General features: G+C 37.3%; 1 protein-coding gene across 1 annotated transcript in view; it reads left to right on the top strand.

The window, feature by feature from the left end:
- LOC149078571 (corticotropin-releasing hormone receptor 2-like) overlaps nt 1-15,756 on the top strand; it is a 104,477-nt gene that overhangs the window by 41,685 nt on the left and 47,036 nt on the right. The window lies entirely within an intron of this gene.

The following is a 15,756-nucleotide window of genomic DNA, read 5'->3' on the forward strand; positions in this document are numbered from 1 at the left end:
TATGGAGACTTTTCGGGCGGAACGGTAAATACTCGCGAAGCTCAGTAAATAACTTTCTGCTGTATCGAACATTTCACAGCCGGCTAGTTCGAATGTTATTCAATTAATACGCTCGTCTTTGCAAATAATTTGCGGGATTATGTATTGGAAACCGATGCGAGAGATGAAATTGTGCATCATTATGAGACACTGAAACCGGTTTACATGGGTTTTAATGTGAGTTGAGAAGATTCCAATTGAACTTGGAAACCAAAATGAGTATTGGAATATTTCTGCAACACGGAAAGATGAATTATAGGCAAAACCGGTTATAACGACAACTTTGATATAACGTTAATAACCGACAGTCACAGCTGATATAACCCTTTCAGACCGGAGATTTCATTTTTTGGAATTTTCAAAATGTTTTTCCATTTTGATACTCCAACATAAATGTTAGAAAACTTTCATTTTCTTTTTAAATTTGCAATTTTTTTTTGTTTGTGAAGGAATTCACTTCGTTCAATTTTTCTTTTCGGTCAAGATGACGCAAGGTATATGTATCATCTTCATGTACAATTATTTCCGGAATTTTATTGCTAAATTTCATGTAATAAATCACACTTTTTCCGGAGGCATTTCATCCTGGAAGAAATTTGATTTCAAGGAAATGCATTTTCAATAAAAGATATTATACTTCATAATTGATGCTTTTAATATTCCATGAACAAAATAACTTCGGAGAAATGCAATTTCATTAGTTTCTTGTGGTCTGTGTTTGACCCTGAACAGGAAACATTAGACTAAGTAAAAAAATGTCCTTAACTAATGAACCCTATTTCAAAGCTACCTGCAGCCGAAACCATTCATCAGAAAATTCGGAAATTTTATGTATGATTCAATAAAAGTCTAATAAAAGGCTGGGAATTAATTTCATCCGGAAAAAAAAATGGTTCCAAATATCGCCACCAGAGAAAATTTTATTGCCAAATTACACATTAACCCACACTTTTAACCATGCATTATTTGAGATTTTTAAACATTAATTGGACCTTTTCAAGTTTCTTTCAATGTCCGGAATTTCAATAGAGCAACTACTGCGTAATCAGCGTTTTGGCATTTTACTAAAAAAAAACGTAAACTCGTAAACTTAAGGTCATTCTGCGTAGGAAGCACATTGAGAACAATCTCTGTGAATATTTCTAGGCTTTTCGAAACAGCTGCTACGTGACGTCGAAAAAAAAAGTCACATATATACTACAGGTTTTCAAAGCAATACGTCCTCTGGTGATGATATTTGGAACTACAGTATATATTTTTTTCGCTGAAAGAAATCCCCAGTCATCTACAAATGAATGAATGAACGCCAGGGTCCCTGCCACCGGATTTATCCCGTTGCCGAGATCTCTTCCAGCCCAGCTTCGTGGCAGAGTCTGGAAGAAAATGAGTGCACCTAACAGTCTGAGTGTGTAGCTAGTGTTGTGCTTGATATTTCAGTGCCGCCATCTATACTTCAATTTGTGGGTGAAGTGTAATGATTGAATATTTGTTACGTTGTAGGCCTGTTGCTCTCTGTGGCGAGACTTTTTAACGGGGAGATCGGCTTGCATTCGCGCCTTGAAGTTGGGAACCACAGAAAACCAACTTCAGCCAACCACCACTGTGGCGCCGGTGGGCCCCCCCCCCACACAGTCAACTACAAAATTTTACAATTTTCTGATGACTGATTTCGGCTGCAGGCAGCTTTTTGGAACAGGGCTCTTTAATTATGCATACCCTGCACTTGCAAATATGAATACAATTTTACAATTGTAAATACCATAATATGATTTGTTGGCGTTGGCACGCAGGCTGCATATCCGTTTTTGATTTGGCCAACAGTGTTCGAAAAGTTGAAGACTCCTACCCCAGTCTCATTCCTTTGTTTAGCAATTTATAGAGGCAAAATCATTGGTATAACACGCGCACAATCAGCACCTCCTAGAGATAGACTTCAGCAGTCTGCGTGTGACGCGAGTAAGTAGTTTATTTTCCCTCAGAATATTCAGGGAAAGGAAATTCCCTGCCCATGCCGGTATCATCGTTCTGAGGAAAAGAAACGACCGGGCTCAGAATTGGCGATTTCCTTGCCCCACATCCGATCACTAATGCGGTATTTGTGAGCCAATCAGGAAGATTCTACGCCAGAATAAGAAGAAACGAAATAGGATGCTGTGTTTTTCAAAATGTGGCAAACTTGCTACGCAGTCTGAATGACGTTTGTGACAAACACTGCAGAGGCCTTCTATCTCTTGGAGGTGCTGCACAATACTGCTATTTTTGGCTAATCTCCTTCACCCACAACAGACACACAACCAGATACCTTCGGGAATTTGACACTTACCTTACGAAAAATTGATTTTCTGGATGGACTAGACATCTTAAATCGGATATCCAGAAGGATTATTGTTGTTCAAGAACAACCATACGTTAGACAAACGAAACAATCATGCGATATCCCATTCGATTTAGACCGGAAACACCGAACTTCATTGAAAATTGCGGTAAGTGCCGTTAACTGATTTCCAGTACCGGAGGGACAATGCCCGTCAGTGCTGCATGTTCAATTATGATGATACAAACTGAGAAATTCGTAATCTATAATCTGCTTCGAGAAACGATTCGCAAATCTCAATTTAATAATCCTAATTAGTTGCTCACGCTCACACAAAGTCAATTTTCTGGGGGTCGTGAATTTCTGAATTCGCGCTTTGACACAATTGAGCGCGTTCTCGGGTTGCCGTTGATAATGAAGACAATATTCGACAAGATAATAGTGGGGAGTAATATTAGTAGTAGTAAATCGAACTCTCTCTCTCTCTCTCTCTCTCTCTCCACGTTTGATGTGTGTGCATATAGTTCCTCATTTTCCTTGTTAGTAGAAGTTCGCGTAAACCGTCGAAACAGTTGCCGATGGTTATTGACTCATCCAATATGTATTGTCCTGGAGATGGATTAAATAATGCTCTGAGAGGGAGATTTATTCATTGGATCCATGGAGGGGGGGGGGGGAAAGAGACTAATTTTGGCCGAACCTTCGACATGTGACTTCGTGATTGCTCGGTGATGTCGTATTTGATTCCACTCCAGAACAGCCTATACCCGCAGAAGATCGACAGGGCAGCGAATTGTTTTACGACGGATTTGCTGGCATCGGTAGGCAGAGGTTTATGGAAACTTTGCCCTCGACATTTGGTCGGCGAAATGCCTGCTCTGGCAGTATGAGTGACGAAGTGAGTTGCCGTATAAGTGACCAAGTGAAGGGGGATGAGTGGGGGGGGGGTTCGTCTTTACGGACACTCATCCACTCACTTGGTCTACTAACTTGATCACTCATATGGTTACTCATTCATTTTGGTCACTCATACAATGAATCACTCACTTGGTCACTCATATGATGACTCACTCACTTGGTCACTCATATGATGACTCACTCACTTGGTCACTCATATGATGACTCACTCACTTGGTCTCCCATACGCTCGCTCACTCGTTCACTCATATGTGATGACTCACTCACTTGGTATCCCCATACGTTCACTCTTTCGTTCACTCAAACAATTACTCACCCCGCAATCGATCACACCTACTGTAACTCACTCTTTCACTGATGGGGTCGCTCATTAACTTCGGCCACTCACACGTTCACTCACTTGGATCATTCATATGGTCATTCACTCAACCATGCAAAATGGTATTCATTGGCGTGTTTTAAACTATTGTCACAGTTTTCGGACGGGGATCGAAACGGATTGGTAAAATTCAAGTTTTCAACCAATCCGTGTCGATCTCCTATAGAAATATTGTGACTAGAGTTTAAACATTGTCGGTGAATACCACCAACAGTGACTCACTTGGCCATTCATTCGGCCACTCACTCATACAGCCAATGGCACACTCAATTGGTCACTCACTCATACAGCCAATGGCACACTCAATGGTCACTCACTCATACAGCCAATGGCACACTCAATTGGTCACTCATACGGTGAATCTCTTGGTCTTTTATATAGTCGCTCACTTCATCCATCATACTGTCATTCACTTCGTCTTTCCTACTGTCACTCACTTGGTCACTCATTCACTCCTGCGGTTAATCATCCACTCATATAGTTACTCAACCGATCATGCAGTCAGAGCAGGTGAAATGTCAGAGGCGAAATTTACAGATACATAGGGATTCATGGACAAGACTTGAAGAAGTGATAGAACCCATCTAAACAAAGTTTTCGTCGTACAATGAATTCATGGTCGTAACACAAGCGGTGGACCACTAAACGGCACTGTCATTGAACGGAAAATCCGCTAATTTTTGACCTTACCCATCATTTCTATCGTGGATTGTAGAAAAGTCGTCTTGTCACATAACATTCATTTCATGTATAGTCCTGCAGACGGGGATGACAGCGCCGGTGTCTGTGCGGAAAAGGTCCCTTTGTGAGTGGCGTGCAGGATATAGGACGTAACAAGACTGCATAGGCACATAGGGTACCGAACTTTGTGCAGAGGTAAAGCGGGAGGTAAAGAAGGCAACCCCAGATCGGAATGGACTTGTCCTGGGTGGTCACACCGAATCACTTTGATATGTATTGTCGGTCAGCCGACAGTTGTTGTCCAACTGCCAATCGGTTGTTTCTCCATTGGCGTCGTGAACTTCAAATACCAGACAGATAGATTCCATTGGCATCTTCAGAATGTTCACGAGTAAAGAAGAGCATCATGGTGTTATTCGTTTTTTTAATGGCAGAAGGAGTTGTAGTTCGCGAAGTGTATCGGTGAACGGAAGCAATATGCGGAAAACTTTCACTGTTATTATATGTGTCATCATATGCAGTACTCACACAAGCATTTCCGAGAGGAACGTGAATCTGGCAATGATGATACGCGACCTGGTCGTAAACACCTCTTCATCACGAAGGCTTTGATAAAAAGAGAGGTAGACTAGATATTCCAACCAAACAGACGACGCACAATATGGCACATCAGCAAGAAGGTGGGGGCGCGTTTCGGTTCCGTTTGTGCCATTATTACAGAGAAATTCCACTCAGGAAAGTGAGTGTAAAGTGGGCACGCTTGTGACAGTTCTGCACACAAGTGCATGGCAGTGCTTGTTCACCGTAAACTGTCTTCGTTCGCCGTTCCACTTCGCGAACTACAAGTCCTTCTGCCACTAAAATTCGGATTACACCTCGTTGCTCTTCTTTACTCGCAAACATTCCGCAGACGCAGATAGAAAAAACAACAGATAGCCTGTTGGCCGACCGCCAGCATATATCACAAAATTCCGTGCGACTACCAAGAACAAATCTATTCCACAATAAGGGTTGTCTCCTTACCTCCGGCTCTACAAAATCTTCATACAAAATAAACCAAACTATAACAACATTTGAACTACCCTTACACTATATTTTAATTGTGGATTGCAATATTCTATGTCACTCTCCCGGTCTTCGAACTTAAATACGTTCAAAAGACTGTTTTAGTTTGTAAATGATATTACAAACACCAAGTTTCGTCTCTGGTAATGATTGACTGTAAAAACGTGGCATCATTATCTGCTGTATCGATGAAGTCGCCGCACGACTCCATTAGATTTTGGCACTTAGACGATGAAGGACAAAGTTTGCATTTTTCCAAGGGGGGGCCATTCAAGTATTACGTAAGCAGATTTTCAGACATTTTTGCCCCCTCCCCCCCTTGTCAGCAAAAGTCAGCAAAACACTGACCCCCCTCCTCCCCTTGTCAGCAAAATTTCGTCAGCAGCTTAGAATATTTCATATCTTCAAAAAGGGGTGGTTGATGAGGTAAGCAACCTTCATACCCCCCTCCCCCCTTGCCATCAAAAGTCAGCAAATCCGACCCCCCCCCCCCCCCCCCCGATGCTGACGTAACACTTGAATGACCCAAATCCCCACTCACAATGTTTTGAACACAGAAGATTAAATTCTTCCGCCATAATTTTCCGACAGATATAAGCCGATCTCGTAACGATAACTGCCGAACTCTGTGTAAAGGTCTGTCGGCTTTCTGCTTATCACCGGTGTCCAACAATGATGCTCATCTCCGACACTTTCACAACCTTCACGGAAGTGTTTGAACCACTTCAATACTGTCTGGCGACGCAGAGCTTCATGTCTGTGCACATTTCGCTGCATTTCGTGGGTTTCTGCTGCAGTTTTGCACCAAATTCGAAAAATAGTTCCATATCGATTCTCTGCTCCATTACGCAATGCACTGACAACTCTAAAGTTACAGCAGCTACCGCATGAATAAACACCTGCCGAGGAATTTTGAAAACAAGCACAGACGTTAGTTAGGTAACGCAGTTAGAGAACGCATTGCTCGTGCAGTGCATCGGGCTATTCACATTTTTGAAAGGAGGAGTGATTCACCCTACTTACCGGTCACACACCTTTGCGTGTGTGTGTAGATTGTTTTTCTTTTAATTTTTCCATTTTTGTCTGTCTAACGGCCGTATTCACCTACAGAATTTAACTGCAATTGCTGATTAAACGATTACAGATCGAAACGGATTGGTTAAATATGGGATTTTAATGCATATCGATCTCTAATACTTTAACATGCGATTGCAGATAAACTTTGAATACGGCTGTTAGAGTAGTATTCACCAACTTAGTTTAAACTATAGTCACAACTTTTGTATGGGAGATCTCCACACGGATTGGTTAAAAACCTGAATTTAACCAATTCGTATCGATCTCCCATACAAAAGTTGTGACTATACAGTAGTTGAAACCAGGCCTCGGCAACCTATGACCCGCGGGTCACCGAGTGACCTATTTCATAATTTCAAGTGACTCACTTGAGTTTCGAAAATAAAGTATAATTATATTCGGGTATATAAAGTATATACATACCCGAAACGTTTTCTAATGCACATACTTTGGTCGATTTTGACCTGCAGGCAAAAAATGTTGCCGTCCCCTGTTTTAAACCATGTCGATGAATACTACCCTTAGTAAATTCACTTGAATGTGTTTCATTTGCTCAACATGTGCATTGTTCTTGTTTAAATGCCGCTGCTAGTGATTAGGTCTTCTTACCGATTTATACCACATTATACTGTATATGTGTATTAGTTGATGGTAAACGAAATTACAGTTTCAGGCCAGGGACGTCATATGAGCAAATCTAACACGGCTGTATTATGGTTGCATGGTGTCGTGAACTCACAGATGATAATTATGACCGAGACTATATTCATTGTTCGAGATAACTGGGTGCTCACACTAAATAGGAACTCATCTGAAACGTGTAATAAGTTAGTAGTAGTAGTAGTACAGTATCTAAATGCTGGTTAACTATTTATTCGCTCCAAGGAGTCGAAACGTCGTTCCTTGAACCACAAAGATGAGGGCCTCCGCTGATACAATGGAAATTTCTGTCAAATATTATGCAAATCACGGCACAAAAGACAACTTTAGTTTACGGAAAAGGGGCTTTTCCCCCTTTTTTTACGTTATTTTTAATCTTATCGCAGGTGTTTCACACCAAGTTTACTCTTCAGTTCCCTCAGAGGCTCCAAGAGAAAGACATGCCGCGTATTAATAATATGAAAGCTGCTCTTTCTCTCCACAAAAGCGAAATTCCTCGAGGATGGGGGGAGAAAAATCTTGTTATTTTGAACAGGAAAATACTATTTTTCAACCACTTTCAATAGGCCTAGAATTCATCTATATACGACGCGTTTAATTATATTATCTGTCACCTGCAATGCACAGTTATCCTCTCCACGGTTTCTAATTAGTCTTAATATGTACATCTTGGCGTATACTTAAAAGAAAAGTAATTAATAACGGTAGGTAAGATTAATATTTAAGCACGTTCAATCCTCTGAATATACAGGGAAAAGTCGCTACAACGATACGCGGTATAACGATAAGTCCGCTGCAACGGTATTTTTTAAAATCTATATTTGGAATTTTTTATAGCAGTGTTTCTCCTCTACCTTTCTGAAAACATGGACCGGTGAAATGCCAGAAAAAAATTGATGGACCTTACTTACTTACTTGCTAACCGAAATAGTGACCCAGTCCATATTCTGAAGAATTTCTAACCGATAGGTCACCGCCGGGGTAAAAAGAGTATGATAGGGGCAGGAAGAGTCAAGAAGGTGTGAAAAATAAAAGTATCGTATCGAAAAATGCACGCGTACAGTTAAAAGCAAGGGCTGCTGGGAAGAAATGTACATTGCTTACAAAATTGGGTATGCATGAAGTTACACCTGGCACCACCGGAAAGGGGGGGGGGGGAAACTGCGTGACATACTGTACAAAAAAACTGCACCGAGATGCAACCTGCGGAAGGAAAATTTGATGGACCACTTATGTCCAGTATTACGGGACGTTATGTAATTTTCGTTGTGGCCTATGGGCTATACAAATGTTGCCGCCATTCACGTATTCATTCCTCCAAATTAGCCGCCTCGCACTATAGTCTGCTTACGCCCCCCCCCCCCCCCCCCCACTGTAAATATGTCTCTGTGTCACTATCATTCGGCCGTTCACATGCTTTCACACCCTTTAGGTCACTTTTTTCGTCCCTTTAGCTAGGTCGTTCTTTTGGTCACTCACGTACTTGCACACTGTTTCGGTCACTCACATGCTTCCACATTCTCTGGGTTAGTCCTCCAAGTGGTCTGGATCTTTTTTTAAACGAGACTACCTCGTTAAAATTCAAAACGAATAACAGCTTTGCGAATATCACTGACAAGGAAGTTTTCCTCTTTCAGAGCTCTTCGAGATCCGTGATCATGCGGACACCCCCCACCCCCCCCCCCCAAAAAAAAACCGATCATGGATCTCCTGGGTTCCACGAAACAACAATTGGAAACCCGTAGTTTAGATCAAGGGGTGCTCAACATTTAGGACCGTGTAGACCACTTCATTAGTATGGAAACGTATTGCAGGCCACTCAATAGTGATCTGTGGAAATTTTGCTGTCACTTAAGGGATTTAGGAATGTACCGGGTAACTCAAGTGATGTAGATCTGTACCGCAGGGAATGTACCCGGATTTGGCCCCGGGTTCAATCTATGACCCGGGGCCAAATACAACCCTAGGAGTCAAGTGGTGAGGCGCGACCTCAAACCTAATTTTGCAAAATAATGAACTGAGCGGCACATTGCCTGATCACTTAAGCAGCCCGTGGCACATTCGCAGATGATTTAGTATCAGTGATGGTTACCTCGTCAAGCAAAATTTCCCTCGAAAATTTCCCTTTTGAATTTTGTGCTGCTATCTAGACTACACGATAAATAGTGTGGTCTCAGACGTAATTACATGGTGGCAAACTGTGCTGTAATATAGAAATATCATTCAAATTACTATGAAGCATTGATGTATGTAGATTTTTCTACTTATGTTTTTGATTGTATGTTATTAATATGCTGGTATAAATTTTTAAATTTAACTTGATTTTTAAATTAACTTGATTTCTTTTTTTCGATTTTGAAATAAAATGCATTGATACAGCTTGTCCGCGTGATAAAATAGCATGAGATCAAATGTAATTGAATAAAAAAAATTGAATTGAAAAATTTGTGAAATTTAAATTTTGAAACTTAATTTTAAATAAGATTTGAGTCCATGAAATCTCAAACTTTTGTTTCATGTAATGAACTGAAGTTTCCTTTATATGTTGAAACAATTTTTATTCAGTTACATTGATGTCCTGCTATTTCATCGTGTTTTTAACACTAGAAGGACAGGACTATGCGCTATACCTAGAGGGCCAACATTCTTTTACAACATTCTAGAAGGGGCAAGCGGTTAGAAGGCAGTCATCTGAGTGCTGCTTCTTTTTAATACCATGTATTTAATCACACAAAAATTTTAGGATAAAAAAGTGAAGCATTGTCTCTCAGGTTATTTTGTGAATTTCGAAGCAATTCGCTTTTTCTCAAGTATACAGGGTGTCCATAAAATGACTCTCCAACTTTAAATATGAAAATATAGAGAAAATATTATGAGAAGGTTTAAGAAAAAGACGAACTCTCTTGCGCCATATTCTAACTACATCCCAGTCTTTACTATTCATACTATTTAGGTATTCACGAATTCCATGGATAACATGTAATAGTATGTTACCATATATTTGCACATTGAGGAGAGACTTGAGCACTATTAAAATTTCATTCCGCAAATTAATTTATAAAGAGTGCGTAAATTAAAAAAAACAACCACATCTTTATCTTTTATTTTCATCATATCATTTCATCATCTGATTCATACACTAGACACTTTTGGAATCGCCGATTTCTCCTCCGTGTGGATGGAGAAGAAAATCATGATCTTCATTGTCAGGGTATCGTAAGTCACCTCAGATTCGATGTCCAAAATATCATTTAGTACCGATAAAATATCATTATCTTTCAAACAAAGTCTTTTAAGATTCATTTCTACACACTGTGAATGAACGATTAAACTCGATTTACCACAGCAGATGATGGCAAGAAGTTATCTAAAGTCTGACTGAAACAAAAACTGAGCTGGCCAGGTGAACGATCTGGGGAAAATTTTATTCCCCCAACTTTGATAAGACCGGAATTACACTATAAAAGTTTGATAAAAAATCTTTTACTAAACTTGTGAAAACAAATACACTCAATAAGCCTATTGGTTACATTCGCTCGAATGTAATATACGCTTATCTGTTGCTTTGCGTTTTCAAGTTTTATAAAAGAACATTTATCACACTTTCATAGTGTAATCCCGGCCTAAGTAAGAAAAGGTGTTTTGATTGTGACTACATGGACTTTTGCTGTCCCCACGAAAAGCCTTTTTTTAGCAAGTCGAGTAACATGATGAATAACTATCATTATTATTATTTCGTTATCTGTTTGTTACTAGTCAATATGTGTTGCGTTGTGTGTGCCATCAGCAAATCATAGGGAATATACCTAAAACAAAAACATACAGCGCCCGCCTCAGACAAGGAAACATACAATTTACGGAGTAGTAAGAACTAGCCGTTCTAAGTATAAATATCGATATCTCCCAAACAGAACCTTCAATATCTTGAAATATTTGTACAAATTCAGAGGTTTAAAAATAATATAAAAATCACCAAAAAATTAGTGTGTACATAAATACCGTCGAGGTTATAGAGTTTTCAAAATCAAATACCGTCAAAATGATTGCTCCCAGCCGTTCTAGTGTTAATGCATTTATTATAATGATAAAACATTTTACGATCGTACCCCAATATTATGATAACAAATTTTACGATCGTACCCCGATATTATGATAACAAATTTTGCGATCGTAACCCGATGTTACTAAATTTTACGATCGTACTCCGATATTATGACAACAAATTTTACGATCGTACTCCGATATTATGACAACAAATTTTACGATCGTACCCCGATATTACGATGCAATACGTTTATGAATTATCATGTATAGTACATCATACAGTACGATTTATCATGTTTATTAACGATGCGACGATTGGGTACTACGCATAATCACTGGGAAAAATGATTAATTTAGGGAAATATACCAAATTTACCAACGACGCTTGCGTACATAATCGATATGTTTATTTATTACATTTACCGTAACATATATATCAATCCATTTTTAACTATACTATTTTGCAACGCTCCGCTTTCAGTCATAAATTCCTATATTGGCAATAATAAATAATTTTCTCCCTCTAACTAGAGGATACAAAAGTACAAGGTAAAATGTTCTTTAGGATGTAGAGAAATATAAAACTAATTGAATGATTCATAGATCGTCCGATTCGATTCCAAAGGAATGCCAGGTGATAAGCCTCTCGGTCCAATATAAGCCATGAAAATCGAATTTAGCGTTAAACTTCGTTTGGGAAATTCTTACGATGAAATAGGATCCCTTTTGCGTCTGGAAATTCGACATCACGATGTCGCATTCTTCTAGAAAAGCGTTGTTGTTTTGGGTAGTTTCCTCGAGGAGGAAAAAACTTGAGTCAACGACTTTTTAGATTTCTTAGAATCTGTACTTAAAATTCTTTGATTCTTGTTTTCACGGGAATTGGCTTGAAAAAGATCACACAATATCCAATTTCATGGCGTGATTACGAAGAATCTAATTCCAGCGAAGCGCAGATGTGTGTGAACTCGTAGCAAAGTGAGGAAATATTGGTTTGAAAAATATTCCAAGGATAATAAAACTGTGTTCATTGCTCTTTTTTTTTTTTTTTTTTTTTGGTCCAGCTGCGAACTTTACTGACTGAGACTTGGAAAAGTGATTACTGGACGATTTTATGAGATTTTTGACTTCTTCGCCAATAATTATTGCTGGACGATTCTCGATCGCTCGATATCAGATTTTCGATTACTTAGCTAAAAGAAGCTGGACGAGTATACGGGATTTTCGATTCCTTCGCCAATTATTACTGGACGATTATGCACGGTTCTAGATTTTTTTCACCAACAATTACTGGACGAGTATACAAGATTCTAGATTTCTTCGCCAACTATTACTGGACGATTATACAAGATTCTAGATTTCTTCGCCAACTATTACTGGATAATACAAGATTCTAGATTTCTTCGCCAATTATTACTGACGATTATACAAGGTCCTCGATTTCTTCTTGATACAAGATTCTTTATTTCTTCGCCAACTGTTGCTGAAGTATTACAAAGATTTTTTGATTTATTCTTCAACTATTGCTGGACGATAAAACAAGATTCTCAATTCCTTCTTCTGGATACAAGATTTTCGATTTCTTCTTCTTGATTCAAGATTTTCGATTTCTTCTTCTCTATTCTCGATACAGAATTCTTTATTTCTTCACAAACTATTGCTGGATGATTTTATAAGAATTTTGATTTCTTCGTCTGGATACAATATTCTGGATTTCTTCGTCTGGATACAATATTCTGGATTTCTTCGTCTGGAAACAGGATTCTCCATTTCTTCTTCTTCTTGATACATGATTCTCCATATATTATTCTTCTTGATACAAGATTCTAAATTTCTTCTTCTTCTTCTTGATACAAGATTCTAAATTTCTTCTTCTTCTTCTTGATACAAGATTCTAAATTTCTTCTTCTTCTTCTTGATACAAGATTCTAAATTTCTTCTTCTTCTTCTTGATACAAGATTTCTCCATATCTTCTTCTTCTTGATACAAGATTCTCCATTTCTTCTTCTTGATACAAGATTCTCCATTTCTTCTTCTTGATACAAGATTCTCCATTTCTTCTTCTTGATACAAGATTCTCCATTTCTTCTTCTTGATACAAGATTTCTCCATATCTTCTTCTTCTTGATACAAGATTCTCCATTTCTTCTTCTTGATACAAGATTCTCCATTTCTTCTTCTTGATACAAGATTCTCCATTTCTTCTTCTTGATACAAGATTCTCCATTTCTTCTTCTTGATACAAGATTCTCCATTTCTTCTTCTTGATACAAGATTCTATGCTGGACGATACAACAAGATTCTAATTTTTTTCTTTTCGATACAAGATTCTCCATTTCTTCGAAAACTATTTCTGGTCGATTTTACAAGATTCTTGATTTCTTTGTCTGGATACAATATTCTTGATTTGTTCGCCAACTGTTGCTGCGTAATTATACAAGGTTTTGGCTGTTTTTGGCACTCAAGATTTTCAATTACTTCGTCAACTACTGCTGGACGATTATACAAGATTATACTAGAGAAAAAACAACGTGTGTAGACCCAAAATTGGAAAAAATTAACCAATATTTCAATTTTTTTTGGGTCAATATTTCCAATACTCAATTTTGGGCCTAATATTATACATAATAAATAATATTATAATTATAATAATATAATAATAATATTATTATTATACATAATAATTAAAATAATAATATTATACATAATAATTAAAATAATAATATTATACATAATAATTAAAATAATAATATTATACATAATAATTAAAATAATAATATTATACATAATAATTAAAATAATAATATTATTTTATGTTGTTTTGTATATTATGTTGTTTTTTCTCACCCAAAAGGAAATTCATTTCGATTATTCAAGGTTCTCGACTTTTTCGCGAACTATTGCTGGATGATTACACAAAATTCCCCATTTCTTGTTCCTGGATTCTTGTTTCTTCTTTTGATACAAGATTCTCAATTTCTTCTCCAACAATTGTTGAACGATTATTAACAACTATTAATAGATTATGAACTACAACTAATTATTTAACCATAATACATTGCTAACTATGAGAGTGAGATTTTACCGGACATTCATTCCCTGTGGAGACTTCGATATCCCTGTAAGGACGTGTGAGATGGGATATGTCTGGTCTTAAAAGTTCAGGTCTTTTTTTGATCGGTCCGAATTGGCTAATAGGAAAAATGCATCATCGAATGAACTTTGACCTCCATGAATTCAGTCACACAAGTAGCTCTGTGTGATAAGATTGATTCAATACAATTGGAAACGTCTCATGATGATAGAGCAATTTTATGTATGGTATGCGGAGTTATATTAGACTTTTCCGACATTCGATTTTAAAAAGATGAATTATATATTATGTGTTTTTTTTTTAAGAGAAAGGAGGTACGGATGATGAAATATTTATAAGCCGCAAATCTATCCAATGGAATTAAATTTTACCGAATATGACATTGTCTATACTTCAGTGAAGAAAGGATCTTCGGATTGGGAAGAAATAATATAATTCGATGAGAATTACAGCAAAAGAATATAGATTTAAGAAGTGGGAAAATCCAAAATAACATTTTCTTTTGTTCCATCTGTTCCAACATTTCCATCTGTTGAAAGAGAAAATACGAGAGAAACCGGATATATATATAAAAAAAGCAATAATGATATTAATGAAAATTTTTTCCTAAGAGATATAATTATGATATTTGAATATTATAAGAATCAGAATGAACAAAAATTTAATTCTTTTACTAAATATTATTAAATTTTATTGGAACATTTTGGTGAAAAATCCAGATTTATAAAATAAATATATTTTTTAAGTTATTAATTGAGTATTTGTTGAAAATTATTTTCAGCTTTAATGATAAACATTAAATTTTTTTATGTGTAATTTGAGTATCTCTCAAACGAAAAAAAAAACCAAATATTTTTAAGAAACATTTATGAGAAAATCTAGTGTAAACATTCTTTGTTTGAGGTATTCAATTTCGTTTCAATGAAATGTTCTGCAGCCAATATTTACCGAAGTAAATATTTTGATGAGCATATCATGCAGAAATTCAAAAAAAGTTACTGTGTGTGTGTCTATTAAACCTCAAATATCCATTCACTTGCAAAATAGTAACCGTTATATTTTGATCGATCTTTTTACGGGATTTCTCACATTCTCTGAACTCGGGGATGATCTTACAATGTCATGGTTTCGTTCCGAGATATTCATGAATGGCCACATAATATTATTTTATGGAACATAACGCATTCTCTCGTACTTCTCCTGTATCTACCGGGGATTTTTTCACATTCTAGGAAAATTAAGCTATTTCTTCAGAACTTTTAAGCTAATTCTTCAGTTCAGGTTAATTTAATTACGCTCACCGCCGTTTTTTTTCAAGTTTTTGAAATATTTTTAATAATCCTCTTTGACACTAGAACGACCAATACCGGTCTAAATGAGCGGAGGTTTATTTTCACTATAAAATCTCGATTCTCGTACTTTTTTTTGTGTCTAAATGTAGATATGAGTGTAGGTAAACGATATAATAACGGAAGTTTCCGAAT

This window comes from Pholcus phalangioides, unplaced genomic scaffold, assembly GCF_987345545.1.
Source record: "Pholcus phalangioides strain wild (caught in Gottingen) unplaced genomic scaffold, Ppha-v1.0 ptg000013l_1, whole genome shotgun sequence".
NCBI lineage: Eukaryota > Metazoa > Arthropoda > Arachnida > Araneae > Pholcidae > Pholcus > Pholcus phalangioides.